Consider the following 17,910-nt stretch of genomic DNA (forward strand, 5'->3'; position numbering starts at 1 on the left):
GACGTACTCTGTCCTCCTTTTCCTGTAGTCCACAATCATCTCCTTCTGGCACCACCCGGCCAGGTCTCTGACCTCCTCCCTATAGGCTGTCTCATCGTTGTCGTTGATCAGGCCTACCACTGTTGTGTCGTCTGCAAACTTAATGATGGTGTAGGAGTCGTGCCTGGCAGTGCAGTCGTGGGTGAACAGGGAGGACAGGAGGGGGCTGAGCACGCACCCCTGAGGGGCTCCTGTGTTGAGGATCAGCGTGGCGGATGTGTTGTTACCTACCCTTACCACCTAGGGGCGGCCCGTCTGGAAGTCCAGGATCCAGTTGCAGAGGGAGGTGTTTTGTCCAGGATCCTTAGCTTAGTGATGAGCTTTGATGGTACTATGGTGTTCAACGTTGAGCTGTAGTCAATGAACAGCATTCTCACATAAGTGTTATTTTTGTCCAGGTGGGAAAGGGCAGTGTGGAGTGCAATAGAGATTGCATCATCGGTTTGGGCAGTATGCAAATTGGAGTGGGTCTAGGGTTTCTGGGATAATGGTGTTGATGTGAGCCATGACCAGCCTTTCAAAGCACTTCATGGCTACGGACGTGAGTGCTACGGGTCGGTAGTCATTGAAGCAGGTTACCTTAGTGTTCTTGGGCACAGGGACTACGGTGGTCTGCTTGAATCATGTAGGTATTACAGACTCGGACAGGGACATGATGAAAATATCAGTGAAGACACCTGCCAGTTGGTCAGCACATGCCCTGGTAATCCGTCTGGCCCCGCAGCCTTGTGAATGTTGACCTGTTTAAAGGTCTTACTCACGTCAGCTACGGAGAGCGTGATCAAGCAGTCGTCCGGAACAGCTGATGCTCTCATGCATGCCTCAGTGTTGCTTGCCTCGAAGCGAGCATAGAATTGATTTAGCTCATCTGGTAGGCTCGTGTCACTGGGCAGCTAGCGGCTGTGCTTCCTTTTGTAGTCTGTAATAGTTTGCAAGCCCTGCCACTAATGAATGAACTAATGAACTAATGAATGAACTAATGAACTAATGAATGAATAAACTAATGGGTTCATGAATGAATGAACTAATGAACCAATGAACTGATGAATGAATGAACTAATGGGTTCATGAATGAATTAACTAATGAACTAATGAATGAATGAACTAATGGATTCATGAATGAATGAACTAATGACCTAATGAACTAATGAACTAATGAATGAATGTACTAATGAACTAATGAATGAATGAACTAATGAATTCATGAATGAATAGGCTCAGAGGAATCAAGCAAATTGTAGCTATGCCACATGGGTAGAAACCTGCTAGCTGTAGTTCATTAGGAGGGGAGTTGAACGGACATCAGGCTTTCATACAGAGACATGTCACCAAGGTCTCTGTCACGAACGCGGATGTTATAGCAGACTGGCCTTCTAGTCAAACCTCACACTGTTATGCACTGTCCTCTGAGTGGCTGACACACACACACACGCACGCACACACACGCACGCACGCACACACACACGCACGCACACACACAGACAGGCCAAGTCTTTCATTAACAGACTCCACACTGGCTGCTCTGCTGTCAGCACTCAACCATAGACCTGTAGCTCCTCCCATCTACAGTATAGACCTGTAGCTCCTCCCATCTACAGTATAGACCTGTAGCTCCTCCCATCTACAGTATAGAGCTGTAGCTCCTCCCATCTACACTATAGACCTATAGCTCCTCTCGTCTACAGTATAGACCTATAACTCCTCCCATCTACAGTATAGACCTATAGCTCCTCCCATCTTCACTATAGACCTATAGCTCCTCCCATCTACAGCATAATATTATGACACTGGACTGTATAATATCGTCTGTAGTCTCTCAAACTGATTAGTAACAGTCGCCTGTAGTCTCTCTAACTGATTAGTAACAGTCGCCTGTAGTCTCTCAAACTGAGTAGTAACAGTCGACAGTAGCCTAAAATAAACAATCTGTGTTCAGACTGACTAGATGCAATAAGACACAAGGTACAGGGAGACAGTCTGATATTATTATGGACATTTTCAGTCGTTTGAATGTAGAAATGAAAGCCTCAGCATTCTCTAGAGCATGTCTCTATCTCCGCAGGGACTACAAAACAGTCTGACTGCGTTGAGATATTCTTACCTCTCTTACCTTGACAACACACACACACACACACACACACCTCTGTTTTGTCTTCCACTCCTCAATGCTTTGAGGATATATATATATATCTGTTATACTGATTATTAGTGTTTATATATGTTTGTTATACTGATTATTAATATATATCTGTTATACTGATTATTAGTATATATATATATATATATATATATATATATATATATATATATCTGTTATACTGATTATTAGTGTTTATATATGTTTGTTATACTGATTATTAATATATATCTGTTATACTAATTATTAGTATATATATATATATATATATATATATCTGTTATACTGATTATTAGTATATATACATATCTGTTATACTGATTATTAGTATATATATATATATATATATATATATATATATATATATATATCTGTTATACTGATTATTAGTGTTTATATATGTTTGTTATACTGATTATTAATATATATCTGTTATACTAATTATTAGTGTTTATATATGTTTGTTATACTGATTATTAATATATATCTGTTATACTGATTATTAGTGTTTATATATGTTTGTTATACTGATTATTAATATATATCTGTTATACTAATTATTAGTATATATATATATATATATATATATATCTGTTATACTGATTATTAGTATATATACATATCTGTTATACTGATTATTAGTATATATATATATATATATATATATATATATCTGTTATACTGATTATTAGTGTTTATATATGTTTGTTATACTGATTATTAATATATATCTGTTATACTAATTATTAGTATATATATATATATATATATATATATATATATATATATATATATCTGTTATACTGATTATTAGTATATATACATATCTGTTATACTGATTATTAGTATATATATATATATATCTGTTATACTGATTATTAGTGTTTATATATGTTTGTTATACTGATTATTAATATATATATATATATATATCTGTTATACATATAGTATGTATCTGTTTATTATACTGATCATAATCATAGCAGCATCTCACAGAAGAAGAGAAGGGTATTCATACTCAAACCCCTTCTGCCTTTAAACTACTTGTTCCTGTCATTTTACAGACTTTGACAGTTGTTCTGGTTCGTGCTATTTACATAAAGAACATGTCTTATTTGTTGTTATTTAATCTGGTATATGGTCATTTCTGGGATGTTTGGGTTGGAAAGCAGCTTTTTCCTCAGATAGGGGGCTATACTGTACCCTCCTCCTCATCACTCCTTCCTCTCCTGTCATCCTCTTACCAGGAAGCATGGCAGAGCCTCTGAGACCACCTGAATACTACTCACCCTGACCCTGGATCCAACTCTTCTTCTCTCTGTTTCTAACCATCTCTCTTGTTGTTGTCCGGAGCCTTCTAGCTGTCTGTTTCTCATTCCCTTTTCTATTCTTCTATGGAGAACGTCTCTGTTGTGGTGGTAGTTAGCAGCTTCCTGTGACGTTCAACCAGATGCCTTCGTGACACCAAGCCTGCTCTTTGTGTCCGAGCAGGAGAGAAGAAGAGGAGGACGCTGCTGCTTTGTGAAGGAATCAAATGTTTGTCTCTGTGTGCTCCTCCCTCCCACTCACATGTCAAGCATTTCTAGCACTAGCAGGGACACAGCAACTTCAGCATAGCCAGCCACAGGACTTAGAATGTAGAACTCTCACAACTTCTATTAAAGAACAGGCCTTAGAAAGGTCACACCTTCTAATAAAGAACAGGCTTTATAACATAGAACTCTCACTCCTTCTAATAAAGAACAGGCTTTATAACATAGAACTCTCACTCCTTCTAATAAAGAACAGGCCATAGAACATAGAACTCTCACTCCTTCTAATACAGAACAGGCATTAGAACATAGAACTCTCACTCCTTCTAATAAAGAACAGGCTTTATAACTTAGAACTCTCACTCCTTCTAATAAAGAACAGGCCATAGAACATAGAACTCTCACTCCTTCTAATACAGAACAGGCATTAGAACATAGAACTCTCACTCCTTCTAATAAAGAACAGGCCTTAGAACATAGAACTCCCACTCCTTCTAATAAAGAACAGGCCTTAGAGCAGTAAACGGTACAATAGTATGAGAATTCAGACGGCTTGATAGACACCCTCCCATCTGCCTCCCTCGCATTGCATTATGGGTAGCTGCGAAAAGCCCTACCTAGCAGCGGAGGAGTCGTGGCAGAGTTTTTAATTAGTCAGAGAAAAATCTTCTCTATGCCTCCAGCCTAACTGTGGTGATTAAAGGAATCGGCATACAATGGGGTCTGATTTGCCTGGTCTGGAGAGTCTGGAGGGTCTGAGGAGGTCGCGACCCAAATGCCACACTGTTCCTTACATAAAATACAATGATATTTGTCACATGCGTCGTAAAACAACAGCTGCAGACTAACAGTGAAATTGTTCCTTACAGGTCTTTTAACCAGCAAAGCAGAGTTAAAGATAAAGATAGAAAACATAAAAATAAAAATAGTGACAGGAGGAATACTAGCCTTTAGCTCAGTGCGGATGTTGCCTGTAATCCATGGCTTCTGGTTAGGATATGTACGTACGGTCACTGTGGGGACGACGTCGTCGGTGCACTTATTAATGAAGCCGGTGACTGACGTGGATAAACTCCTCAATGTTATCGAATGAATTCCCGGAACATATTCCAATCTGTCCTAGCGAAACAGTCCTGTTTTCGCTTGCAAGCAGGAAGCAGGAGGATAGAGTTATGGTCTGATTTGCCAAAGGGAGAGAGATGGAGGGCTTTGTCCGCATTTCTGTGTGTGGGACTAAAGATGATCTAGAGTTTTGTTTCCCTCTAGTTGCACAGGTGACATGCTGGTAAAAAAAAACGGATTTCAGTTTCCCTGCATTAAAATCACTGGCCAAGAAAAAGGCTGCCTCTGAATGTGCATTTTCTTGTTTACTTATTGGCCCTGTTCAGCTCTTTGAGTGCCGGTCTTAGTGCCAAGCATTGATTTGTGGCAGTAAATAGACAGCTATGAAAAATACTATCTTGGTAAATAGTGTGGGTTTACAGTTTATCATGAGGTATACTAACTCAGGCCGGCAGAAACTTCAGACTTCCTTCACAACATTAGAGATGAGCACAAAGCTACTGCTTCACAAAGACAAAGACGCCCCCTCCTTCCCTTCGTCTTAGCAGAGTCTGTCTTCCGGGGCTGTGGTCAAAAGTAGTGCACTATATAGGGATTAAAGGTGTCATTTGGGACGCCCGTTGTCTCAGGGACTGTGGAGGTAGAGGAAGGTAGGGAGACGATAGGAGATGTATTGTCCAGGGAGAGTTACGGTGGAATCTACTTCCTGTCTCGGGGACACTGTGGAGGTAGAGGAAGGTAGGGAGACAATATGAGATGTATTGTCCAGGGAGAGTTACGGTGGAATCTACTTCCTGTCTCAGGGACACTGTGGAGGTAGAGGAAGGTAGGGAGACAATATGAGATGTATTGTCCAGGGAGAGTTTCCGTGGAATCTACTTCCTGTCTCAGGGACACTGTGGAGGTAGAGGAAGGTGGGGAGACAATAGGAGATTTATTGTCCAGGGAGAGTTACCGTAGAATCTACTTCCTGCCACTATTCTCTAGTCATGTGTAGTGGTCTTTACTGGCTGCTGCCTGCCTGTCGGCACACACACACACACACACACACACACACACACACACACACACATACACACACACACACACACAACGCATGCACGAACACACACACCCTCTGTCCCTCCCCGGATCACTAACTCATCAGTATGCCAGTCACAGAGCCAGGCCTGTAGGCCCGTGTCAGACCAGGGACTGGAGTTGTGCCCATTTGCCCAGACGCCTCACTGCCTCCCAGGCTGCTCACCTACTCCAAGCCCAGGCTGTGTCTCAGAGTGCAGGCCCTGAGGCTCATCTTTAATGGGACGTTACACTCTGGGAAGCAGGCGTCTCTCAGGCTGCCAGAGGACACAATATTATAATGAGTTATTATTAAAGGGGCAGTGCGTTCTCAATTTGTTCTTGATATTTCCACACTACGAGGATGAAATAACCCTGAAGTTGTTGAATAATGCCGTTTCAGTGTAAAGAGCTTTCCAGGAGGGATATAGTTTGTTGGCCCCCAGCATGATGTCACAATCTGATCCGATTAGTCATCTTTTAATTTGCATACGTCTCCTTCTACTTCGAAGGGGGGAAGGCTCTAGAGAGAGTCTAGAGGAACCTATCCACCAATCAGGGCTGTGTATGTAAATATATTACAATGTGTATCAACGTGCCCACATGATCACACTGAGCAGTTCAATAGCAAAAGGAGGCAGAGGGAAATAAACGCTAAAAATATATATTTGTTATTTATTTTCATGAAATAAACACAGTAATGTATTAGACATACAGTGGTGATTTAAAAAAAATACTGCATGGGGGCTTTAATGAGCTGGAGAGCTTAGATTTCCCGTTTACTGCCCTTCTAAAAATCATCTAAACAACCAAAACATTTCATTTACAGAAAACGAAATGTTTACATCTGAAAGACATCATCTAAGATAGTCTAACATAGACACAACAAAATAGTAAAACCTCCCGCAGAACATCACTAACAATCTGTCCTCGTTAACAGTCTGTCATCACTAACAGTCTGGCATCACTAACAATCTGTCCTCGTTAACGGTCTGTCATCACTAACAGTCTGGCATCACTAACAATCTGTCCTCGCTAACAATCTGTCATCACTAACAGTCTGGCATCACTAACAATCTGTCATCACTAACAATCTGTCCTCGTTAACAGTCTGTCATCACTAACAGTCTGGCATCACTAACAATCTGTCCTCGTTAACGGTCTGTCATCAATAACAGTCTGGCATCACTAACAATCTGTCCTCGCTAACAATCTGTCATCACTAACAGTCTGGCATCACTAACAATCTGTCATCACTAACAATCTGTCCTCGTTAACAGTCTGTCATCACTAACAGTCTGGCATCACTAACAATCTGTCCTCGTTAACGGTCTGTCATCAATAACAGTCTGGCATCACTAACAATCTGTCCTCGCTAACAATCTGTCATCACTAACAATCTGTCATCACTAACAATCTGTCCTCGCTAACAATCTGGCATTGCTAACAATCTGTCATCGCTAACAATGTGTCATCACTAACAATCTGTCATCGCTAACAATCTGTCATCGCTAACAATCTGTCATCACTAACAATCTGTCATCACTAACAATATGTCATCACTAACAATCTGTAATCACTCAAAATCTGTCCTCGCTAGCAATCTGTCCTCGCTAACAATCTGTCATCGCTAACAATCTGTCATCGCTAACAATCTGTCATCACTAACAATCTGTCCTCGCTAACAATCTGTCATCACTAACAATCTGGCATCGCTAACAATCTGTCCTCGCTAACAATCTGTCATCACTAACAATCTGTCATCACTAACAATCTGTCCTCAGTAACACTAAATTACATACTGAGTGCAGCAGCAGAGGTCCCCTAACTCTCCCTCTGTGGGTGTGGCCCAAGTGGCACCCTATTCTCTATATAGTACACTACTTTAGACCAGAGCCCTATTCCCTATATAGTGCACTACTTTAGACCAGAGCCCTATTCCCTATATAGTACACTACTTTAGACCAGAGCCCTATTCCCTATAAAGTGCACTACTTTAGACCAGAGCCCTATTCCCTATATAGTACACTACTATAGACAGGGCCCTATTCCCTATATTGTACACTACTTTAGACCAGAGCCCTATTCCCTACATAGTGCACTACTTTAGACAGGGCCCTATTCCCTGTATAGTACACTACTATAGACAGGTCCCATAGGGCTCTGGGATGTGGGCCTCAGCCTCTATAATCTCCCCTGTAGCAGGAGACTCTAATGACACATCATGGGATTAGTCTGAGTTTAGTCTGAGACGCTGGGAAAGTTCAGCTCTCACCTGACACACACACACACGCACACACACACACACACGCACACACACACACACACACACAGAAACCTCGGCCAGCTGATAGAGGGACCAGGTAGAGGCAGGTGTTTAGGATGTACTGCCAGACTTGGTTCCCCCTCCCTGAACCCCGGCCCAGCAGGCCTGGGTCTGACCAGGGGGGAAGTAGAAGGGAGGGGGGAGGGAGGGAGTGGAGGGGGGGAGAAGAGCCGTATTAATAGTTTACACTGGGGGAGGGGGGAGGGAGTGGAGGGGGAGAAGAGCCGTATTACTAGTTCCCACTGGGGGAGGGGGGAGGTAGTGGAGGGGGAGAAGAGCCGTATTACTAGTTCCCACTGGGGGAGGGGGGGGGTAGTGGAGGGGGAGAAGAGCCGTATTACTAGTTCCCACTGGGGGAGGGGGGAGGGAGTGGAGGAGGGAGAAGAGCTGTATTACTAGTTCCCACTGGGGGAGGGGGGAGGGGGGAGGTAGTGGAGGGGGAGAAGAGCCGTATTACTAGTTCCCACTGGGGGAGGGGGGAGGTAGTGGAGGGGGAGAAGAGCCGTATTACTAGTTCCCACTGGGGGAGGGGGGAGGGAGTGGAGGAGGGAGAAGAGCCGTATTACTAGTTCCCACTGGGGGAGGGGGGAGGTAGTGGAGGGGGAGAAGAGCCGTATTACTAGTTCCCACTGGGGGAGGGGGGAGGTAGTGGAGGGGGGAGAAGAGCCGTATTACTAGTTCCCACTGGGGGAGGGGGGAGGTAGTGGAGGGGGAGAAGAGCCGTATTACTAGTTCCCACTGGGGGAGGGGGGAGGGAGTGGAGGAGGGAGAAGAGCCGTATTACTAGTTCCCACTGGGGGAGGGGGGAGGGAGTGGAGGAGGGAGAAGAGCTGTATTACTAGTTCCCACTGGGGGAGGGGGAGGGGGGAGGTAGTGGAGGGGGAGAAGAGCCGTATTACTAGTTCCCACTGGGGGAGGGGGGAGGGGGGAGGGAGTGGAGGAGGGAGAAGAGCCGTATTACTAGTTCCCACTGGGGGAGGGGGGAGGTAGTGGAGGAGGGAGAAGAGCCGTATTACTAGTTCCCACTGGGGGAGGGGGGAGGGAGTGGAGGAGGGAGAAGAGCCGTATTACTAGTTCCCACTGGGGGAGGGGGGAGGGAGTGGAGGAGGGAGAAGAGCTGTATTACTAGTTCCCACTGGGGGAGGGGGAGGGGGGAGGTAGTGGAGGGGGAGAAGAGCCGTATTACTAGTTCCCACTGGGGGAGGGGGGAGGTAGTGGAGGGGGAGAAGAGCCGTATTACTAGTTCCCACTGGGGGAGGGGGGAGGGAGTGGAGGAGGGAGAAGAGCCGTATTACTAGTTCCCACTGGGGGAGGGGGGAGGGAGTGGAGGAGGGAGAAGAGCTGTATTACTAGTTCCCACTGGGGGAGGGGGGAGGTAGTGGAGGGGGAGAAGAGCCGTATTACTAGTTCCCACTGGGGGAGGGGGGAGGGAGTGGAGGAGGGAGAAGAGCTGTATTACTAGTTCCCACTGGAGGAGAAGAACAGCTTTTCCAGCTCCTCAAATGTCCAATTCCTGGTGTAAAGCCACTGTAGCACAGCGTAGGGTTTTAGCGTAGGGGGGAGGGAGTGGAGGGGGAGAAGAGCCACTGTAGCACAGCGTAGGGTTTTAGCGTAGGGGGGAGGGAGTGGAGGGGGAGAAGAGCCACTGTAGCACAGCGTAGGGTTTTAGCGTAGGGGGGAGGGAGTGGAGGGGGAGAAGAGCCACTGTAGCACAGCGTAGGGTTTTAGCGTAGGGGGTAGGGAGTGGAGGGGGAGAAGAGCCACTGTAGCACAGCGTAGGGTTTGAACAAGCCAGCGGTTACCTCACAGCCATGTAACCACAATGTGTTATGGGCGATGTAGGAATACCAGTGTTTATATTTACATCAGGAGCCAGGGGCCTACGTCGTAACGTGTGATCCTAAAAGCCTGACCTCTGTGATGACGGCATACTGAACAACGCCTCCTTAGGCCTCGGACGTGAGCCAACACACTACCGCTCTCTGCATCGTCACCACACAGACAATTACAGCCATTTAGTACAAATAAAAACTTGTTTAGACAGAGGGCATCGTGGGTAGTCTACACACTGGCCTAACCTGACCCTCTGCCTGGCTCTAACCTCTTCCTCCACCAATCACAGCAGCCTCTAACAGACTGCCACAGGTGGGACAGACCAATCAGACGGCAGTGTTCCCTGGGCCACACTCCGCCTCTCCTAACAGGTGTAACGTATCAGGTTCAGTCTGACAACATGATGAAACTCTCTGGAGGGAAACCACCTGCTGTGCTTTCACATAGACTGGTCCCAAATTATTTTAACCTTTTAATTAACTAGGCAAGTCCGTTAAGAACAAATTGTTATTTACGATGGACGGCCTACCCCGGCCAAACCCAAACCCTAACCCTAACCCTAACCCCAACCCCAACCCTAACCCCTAACCCCTAACCCTAACCCTAACCCCTAACCCTAACCCCAACCCTAACCCTAACCCCTAACCCTAACCCCTAACCCTAACCCCAGCCAAACCCAAACCCGGACGACACTGGGCCAATTATGGGACTCCCGATCACGGCCGCTTGCGATACAGCCGTAGAAACGAACCAGGGTCTGTAGTGACGCACTGAGAACGCAGTGCCTTAGACCGCTGCGCCACTCGGGAGACCAAATAACTCCCTATTCCCTATATAGTGGTCACCTGACGACTCAAACTGAACTCTCCCACTGCTCAATGTTCCCTATATAGTGGTCACCTGACAACTCAAACTGAACTCTCCCACTGCTCAATGTTCCCTATATAGTGGTCACCTGACGACTCAAACTGAACTCTCCCACTGCTCAATGTTCCCTATATAGTGGTCACCTGACGACTCAAACTGAACTCTCCCACTGCTCAATGTTCCCTATATAGTGGTCACCTGACGACTCAAACTGAACTCTCCCACTGCTCAATGTTCCCTATATAGTGGTCACCTGACGACTCAATCTGAACTCTCCCACTGCTCAATGTTCCCTATATAGTGGTCACCTGACGACTCAAACTGAACTCTCCCACTGCTCAATGTTCCCTATATAGTGGTCACCTGACGACTCCCACTGCTCAATGTTCCCTATATAGTGGTCACCTGACGACTCCCACTGCTCAATGTTCCCTACATTCTACAGTCTGACGTCAAAAACAAAGTCATCAGCGATTGGATCATCTGTAAATAAATCAATCAAAGTAGCCAATGGCATATTTTCTAAATGCCTCCTTTACCGCACGTGTGTTCTGGCTCAGGTCCAATCACAGGAGGCCGCTGAAGGGAGGATGGCTCATAGAAGAGTCCGGGAACGGAGCAAATGGAACGTCATCAGACACCATGGAAACCACGGAAACCAGGGAAACCATGGAAACTACGTGTGACGTATTTAACGCCGTTCCACTGATTCCGCTTCCGGCCATTACCACGAGCCTGTTCTCCCCAATTCACCTCTACTACCAACTTCCTGTTTCTGGGACCAATCAGAACACTTAGAATGTGTTTGTGTTCTACAAATCATCGGGGAGGGACTCAGGTCCAGACTCATTGTGGATTAAAAAAAAATAACGTCCGTGGGCGTGGCCTCGCATTTGGGTGGAGCAAGGAGTCTGGGTAGCCAGAGTGCAGTAGCACACTATATAGGGAATAGGGCTGTAGTATAGAGTAGTGCACTATATAGGCAATAGGGCTGTAGTATAGAGTAGTGTACTACATAGGGAATAGGGCTGTAGTATAAAGTAGTGTACTATATAGGGAATAGGGCTGTAGTATAAAGTAGTGTACTACATAGGGAATAGGGTGCCGTTAGTGTGTGTGTGTGTGTGTGTGTGTGTGTGTGTGTGTGTGTGTGTGTGTGTGTGTGTGTGTGTGTGTGTGTGTGTGTACACCCATCCTGGTAATCTTTCTCTCATAAGTAGCTTACATCTGATCTCTCTATCCCCCCTCTCTCCCTCTCTCTCCCCCTCTCTCCCTCCCCCTCACTCTCCCCCTCACTCTCTCTCTATCCCCCCTCTCTCCCTCCCCCTCTCCCTCCCCCTCACTCTCTCTCTATCCCCCCTCTCTCCCTCTCCCTCCCCCTCTCTCCCTCCCCCTCACTCTCTCTCTATCCCCCCTCTCTCCCTCTCTCTCCCCCTCTCTCCCTCCCCCTCACTCTCCCCCTCACTCTCTCTCTATCCCCCCTCTCTCCCTCCCCCTCTCCCTCCCCCTCACTCTCCCCCCCCCTCTCTCTCTCTCACTCTCTCTCACTCTCTCCCCCTCTCTCCCTCTCTCTCTCCCCCTCTCCCTCTCTCTCTCTCCTCTCTCCTCTCTCCTCCTCTCTCTCCCTCTCTCTTTGTGTGTTCTTTTCAACATGACTTCCTCTACCACTGTCATTTTAATGCACCTCTAACTACAACACAAACAACAGGATAACTGAGTGGCTGTTAACGGTTACTTCTGTTACTTCTTCCCTTCCTCCTCCCCCTAACAGCAGGTAAAACAGGAAACAGATAAATAACTGGTTCCTTCCTGCTCCCCTTAACAGCAGCCTTGGTGAAACAGGAAACAGATAAATAACTGGTACCTTCCTCCTCCCCCTAACAGCAGCCTTGGTAAAACAGGAAACAGATAAATAACTGGTTCCTTCCTCCTCCCCCTAACAGCAGCCTTGGTAAAACAGGAAACAGATAAATAACTGGTACCTTCCTCCTCCCCCTAACAGCAGCCTTGGTAAAACAGGAAACAGATAAATAACTGGTTCCTTCCTGCTCCCCCTGACAGTAGGTAAAACAGGAAACAGTTAATAACTGGTACCTTCCTGCTCCCCCTAACAGCAGCCTTGGTAAAACAGGAAACAGATAAATAACTGGTTCCTTCCTGCTCCCCCTGACAGTAGGTAAAACAGGAAACAGATAAATAACTGGTTCCTTCCTGCTCCCCCTAACAGCAGCCTTGGTAAAACAGGAAACAGATAAATAACTGGTTCCTTCCTGCTCCCCCTAACAGCAGCCTTGGTAAAACAGGAAACAGATAAATAACTGGTTCCTTCCTGCTCCCCCTGACAGCAGCCTTGGTGAAACAGGAAACAGATAAATAACTGGTTCCTTCATCCTCCCCCTAACAGCAGCCTTGGTAAAACAGGAAACAGATAATAACTGGTTCCTTCCTGCTCCCCCTGACAGCAGCCTTGGTAAAACAGGAAACAGATAAATAACTGGTTCCTTCCTCCTCCCCCGAACAGCAGGTAAAACAGGAAACAGATAAATAACTGGTTCCTTCCTCCTCCCCCTAACAGCAGGTAAAACAGCAAAACAGATAAATAACTGATACCTTCCTGCTCCCCCTAACAGCAGCCTTGGTAAAACAGGAAACAGATAAATAACTGGTTCCTTCCTCCTCCCCCTGACAGCAGCCTTGGTAAAACGGGAAACAGATAAATAACTGGTACCTTCCTCCTCCCCCTAACAGCAGCCTTGGTAAAACAGGAAACAGATAAATAACTGATACCTTCCTCCTCCCCCTAACAGCAGCCTTGGTAAAACAGGAAACAGATAAATAACTGGTACCTTCCTCCTCCCCCTAACAGCAGCCTTGGTAAAACAAGAAACAGATAAATAACTGGTACCTTCCTGCTCCCCCTAACAGCAGCCTTGGTAAAACAGGAAACAGGTATATAACTGGTTCCTTCCTGCTCCCCCTAACAGCAGCCTTGGTAAAACAGGAAACAGATAAATAACTGATACCTTCCTCCTCCCCCTAACAGCAGCTTTGGTAAAACAGGAAACAGATAAATAACTGGTTCCTTCCTGCTCCCCCTGACAGTAGGTAAAACAGGAAACAGATAAATAACTGGTTCCTTCCTGCTCCCCCTGATAGTAGGTAAAACAGGAAACAGATAAATAACTGGTTCCTTCCTGCTCCCCCTAACAGCAGCCTTGGTAAAACAGGAAACAGATAAATAACTGGTACCTTCCTGCTCCCCCTAACAGCAGCCTTGGTAAAACAGGAAACAGATAAATAACTGGTACCTTCCTGCTCCCCCTAACAGCAGCCTTGGTAAAACAGGAAACAGATAAATAACTGATTCCTTCTTGCTCCCCCTGACAGTAGGTAAAACAGGAAACAGATAAATAACTGGTTCCTTCCTGCTCCCCCTGACAGCAGCCTTGGTAAAACAGGAAACAGATAAATAACTGGTTCCTTCCTGCTCCCCCTGACAGTAGGTAAAACAGGAAACAGATAAATAACTGGTTCCTTCCTGCTCCCCCTGATAGTAGGTAAAACAGGAAACAGATAAATAACTGGTTCCTTCCTGCTCCCCCTAACAGCAGCCTTGGTAAAACAGGAAACAGATAAATAACTGGTACCTTCCTGCTCCCCCTAACAGCAGCCTTGGTAAAACAGGAAACAGATAAATAACTGATTCCTTCTTGCTCCCCCTGACAGTAGGTAAAACAGGAAACAGATAAATAACTGATACCAGTCATCCCCATACAGCCTAAGAACCACCAGGACTTAATGATCAGCACATTGAGACATAGAGCCAAACATGAGGAATAATGGCCGACCAAAGCTGCCTTTCAAAGTAAACCTACTTTAGAGTCAGTCTGACAGAGTGGTGGTCCATTGAAATCAGCTGGAGTCAGGTTAACATTGTTACTACTACTGTTATTAATAACATAAACCTAGCAGTCAGGTTACCAGCCTTACTGTTATTAATAACATAAACCTAGCAGTCAGGTTACCAGCCTTACTGTTATTAATAACATAAACCTAGCAGTCAGGTTACCAGCCTTACTGTTATTAATAACATAAACCTACCAGTCAGGTTACTAGCCTTACTGTTATTAATAACATAAACCTAGCAGTCAGGTTACTAGCCTTCCTGTTATTAATAACATAAACCTGGCAGTAAGGTTACTAGCCTTACTGTTATTAATAACATAAACCTAGCAGTCAGGTTAACATTGTTACTGTTATTAATAACATAAACCTAGCAGTCAGGTTACCAGCCTTACTGTTATTAATAACATAAACCTAGCAGTCAGGTTAACATTGTTACTACTACTGTTATTAATAACATAAACCTAGCAGTCAGGTTACCAGCCTTACTGTTATTAATAACATAAACCTAGCAGTCAGGTTACCAGCCGGGTCCCAGTAGGCCACCCAAAGAACTACACATGAATGTAGTGTAGTCTCTGCTACCTGACAGAACAGACTGATTACAATGTTGCAACAGAGTGAAAAGCAAACGAAAAGGAATGTTTAAAAGTATTGTTGAAGTTTAATCGTTCAGTTGTGAACGTTGTAGACTTCTGTCTCTCAGGACTAAACTGGGATAAGGAATAGAGCTGTCTGTCTCTCAGGACTAAACTGGGATAAGGAATAGAGCTGTCTGTCTCTCAGGACTAAACTGGGAAAAGGAATAGAGCTGTCTGTCTCTCAGGACTAAACTGGGATAAGGAATAGAGCTGTCTGTCTCTCAGGACTAAACTGGGATAAGGAATAGAGCTGTCTGTCTCTCAGGACTAAACTGGGATAAGGAATAGAGCTGTCTGTCTCTCAGGACTAAACTGGGAAAAGGAATAGAGCTGTCTGTCTCTCAGGACTAAACTGGGAAAAGGAATAGAGCTGTCTGTCTCTCAGGACTAAACTGGGATAAGGAATAGAGCTGTCTGTCTCTCAGGACTAAACTGGGATAAGGAATAGAGCTGTCTGTCTCTCAGGACTAAACTGGGAAAAGGAATAGAGCTGTCTGTCTCTCAGGACTAACCTGGGATAAGGAATAGAGCTGTCTGTCTCTCAGGACTAAACTGGGATAAGGAATAGAGCTGTCTGTCTCTCAGGACTAAACTGGGATAAGGAATAGAGCTGTCTGTCTCTCAGGACTAAACTGGGATAAGGAATAGAGCTGTCTGTCTCTCAGGACTAAACTGGGATAAGGAATAGAGCTGTCTGTCTCTCAGGACTAAACTGGGATAAGGAATAGAGCTGTCTGTCTCTCAGGACTAAACTGGGAAAAGGAATAGAGCTGTCTGTCTCTCAGGACTAAACTGGGATAAGGAATAGAGCTGTCTGTCTCTCAGGACTAAACTGGGATAAGGAATAGAGCTGTCTGTCTGTGTTTTCCCCTGAAGGTAACACAAGGTCACACTGAATCTGAGTCCCAAATGGCATCCTATTCCCTATATAGTGCACTACTTTAGACTGGGGCCCTATTCCCTATATAGTGCACTACTTTAGACTGGGGCCCTATTCCCTATATAGTGCACTACTTTAGACTGGGGCCCTATTCCCTATATAGTGCACTACTTTAGACTGGGGCCCTATTCCCTATATAGTGCACTACTTTAGACCAGGGCCCTATTCCCTATATAGTGCACTACTATACAACCTGCTCCTCTCTCTATTCACACCGTCCCTCAACAACCTGCTCCTCTCTCTATTCACACCGTCCCTCAACAACCTGCTCCTCTCTGTCTTCACACCGTCCCTCAACAACCTGCTCCTCTCTGTATTCACACCGTCCCTCAACAACCTGCTCCTCTCTCTATTCACACCGTCCCTCAACAACCTGCTCCTCTCTGTCTTCACACCGTCCCTCAACAACCTGCTCCTCTCTGTCTTCACACCGTCCCTCAACAACCTGCTCCTCTCTGTATTCACACCGTCCCTCAACAACCTGCTCCTCTCTCTATTCACACCGTCCCTCAACAACCTGCTCCTCTCTGTATTCACACCGTCCCTCAACAACCTGCTCCTCTCTGTATTCACACCGTCCCTCAACCAAACCTAGGATAGAAACACACACACACACAGGCCTACATCCTCATAGACATATGATGCATACTGTATACTTTCTGACTCGTGTTTGTAGAGTAGTTTGGTTTAACAGAGGGACTAGTATCTACTAGCCACCGTCAGAACATTGGCATATGCATTATAACGTCTGGATGACTATAAAGTCACTATGTTAAGTATTAATTTTATGTCATTTTTATATAACAAAAGCCACTCAAACAAAATACACTTTTAATTTAAGAGAAAGAAAGTGAATCATATGCTAAATGAATAGGCTAAATTATTACACATATGTTGACCTAACAAAGCTATCTTTTAGCATCTCAAATTTGACTTAAACAAAAGTAAACAAAAGCCTATTCTTCAGGTGATATGTAATGTCAGTGCCCTACAACAACAACAACAACAAAATCTATGACGGTGTAAAAAGCAGATTTTCTCTGGTAGCAGCAAGCATCGCTAGAGCAGAGTAAACTATAGGTCATATTCCGCTAATAAAATAAGGAGAATCGGCGCTAAACAGTGATTAAACATCCCAGGCTGCGTTGCTGCTGACTCGGGGCTCTCTCTTTTCTCTCTCCCCTCCCCCTCCTCTATAAACAGCATCAAAGCAATCAAAATGGTAATGTTCGGCATGAATGGGGCCCATCCCCCCTCTCCGAGAAACTCCGCAGACTTTTTCTCCATGTTAGGAAGAAACCAACACCCCTTCTCGGCACAAAATGGAAGCATCCACTACCAAACTAAGGCGCTTTGCGTAAAACACTACAACAAATACATACTCTGGAAAGATCCACCTCGTGTAAATAGATAACCAACTACGTGAAAATATAAGCATTGTTTCTCTGCATAAGCTGCCTAAATGAGTTTGTCTTCTGCTTTACAGGAAACGTTCAACAGCGAATGGTGGAGAAAATCAAGGCGCTGTTCAGGGCTCAAGTGCTGAAAACTGCATTCCTGAAGAAACAGGA

General features: G+C 45.2%; 1 protein-coding gene across 6 annotated transcripts in view; it reads right to left on the reverse strand.

The window, feature by feature from the left end:
* Positions 1-17,910, reverse strand: part of phf21b (PHD finger protein 21B) — a 169,223-nt gene that overhangs the window by 149,022 nt on the left and 2,291 nt on the right. The gene's annotated exons all lie outside the window — the stretch shown is intronic.

Source organism: Oncorhynchus mykiss, chromosome 15 (assembly GCF_057628025.1).
Source record: "Oncorhynchus mykiss isolate SJ-2025 chromosome 15, ASM5762802v1, whole genome shotgun sequence".
Taxonomy (NCBI): Eukaryota; Metazoa; Chordata; class Actinopteri; order Salmoniformes; family Salmonidae; genus Oncorhynchus; species Oncorhynchus mykiss.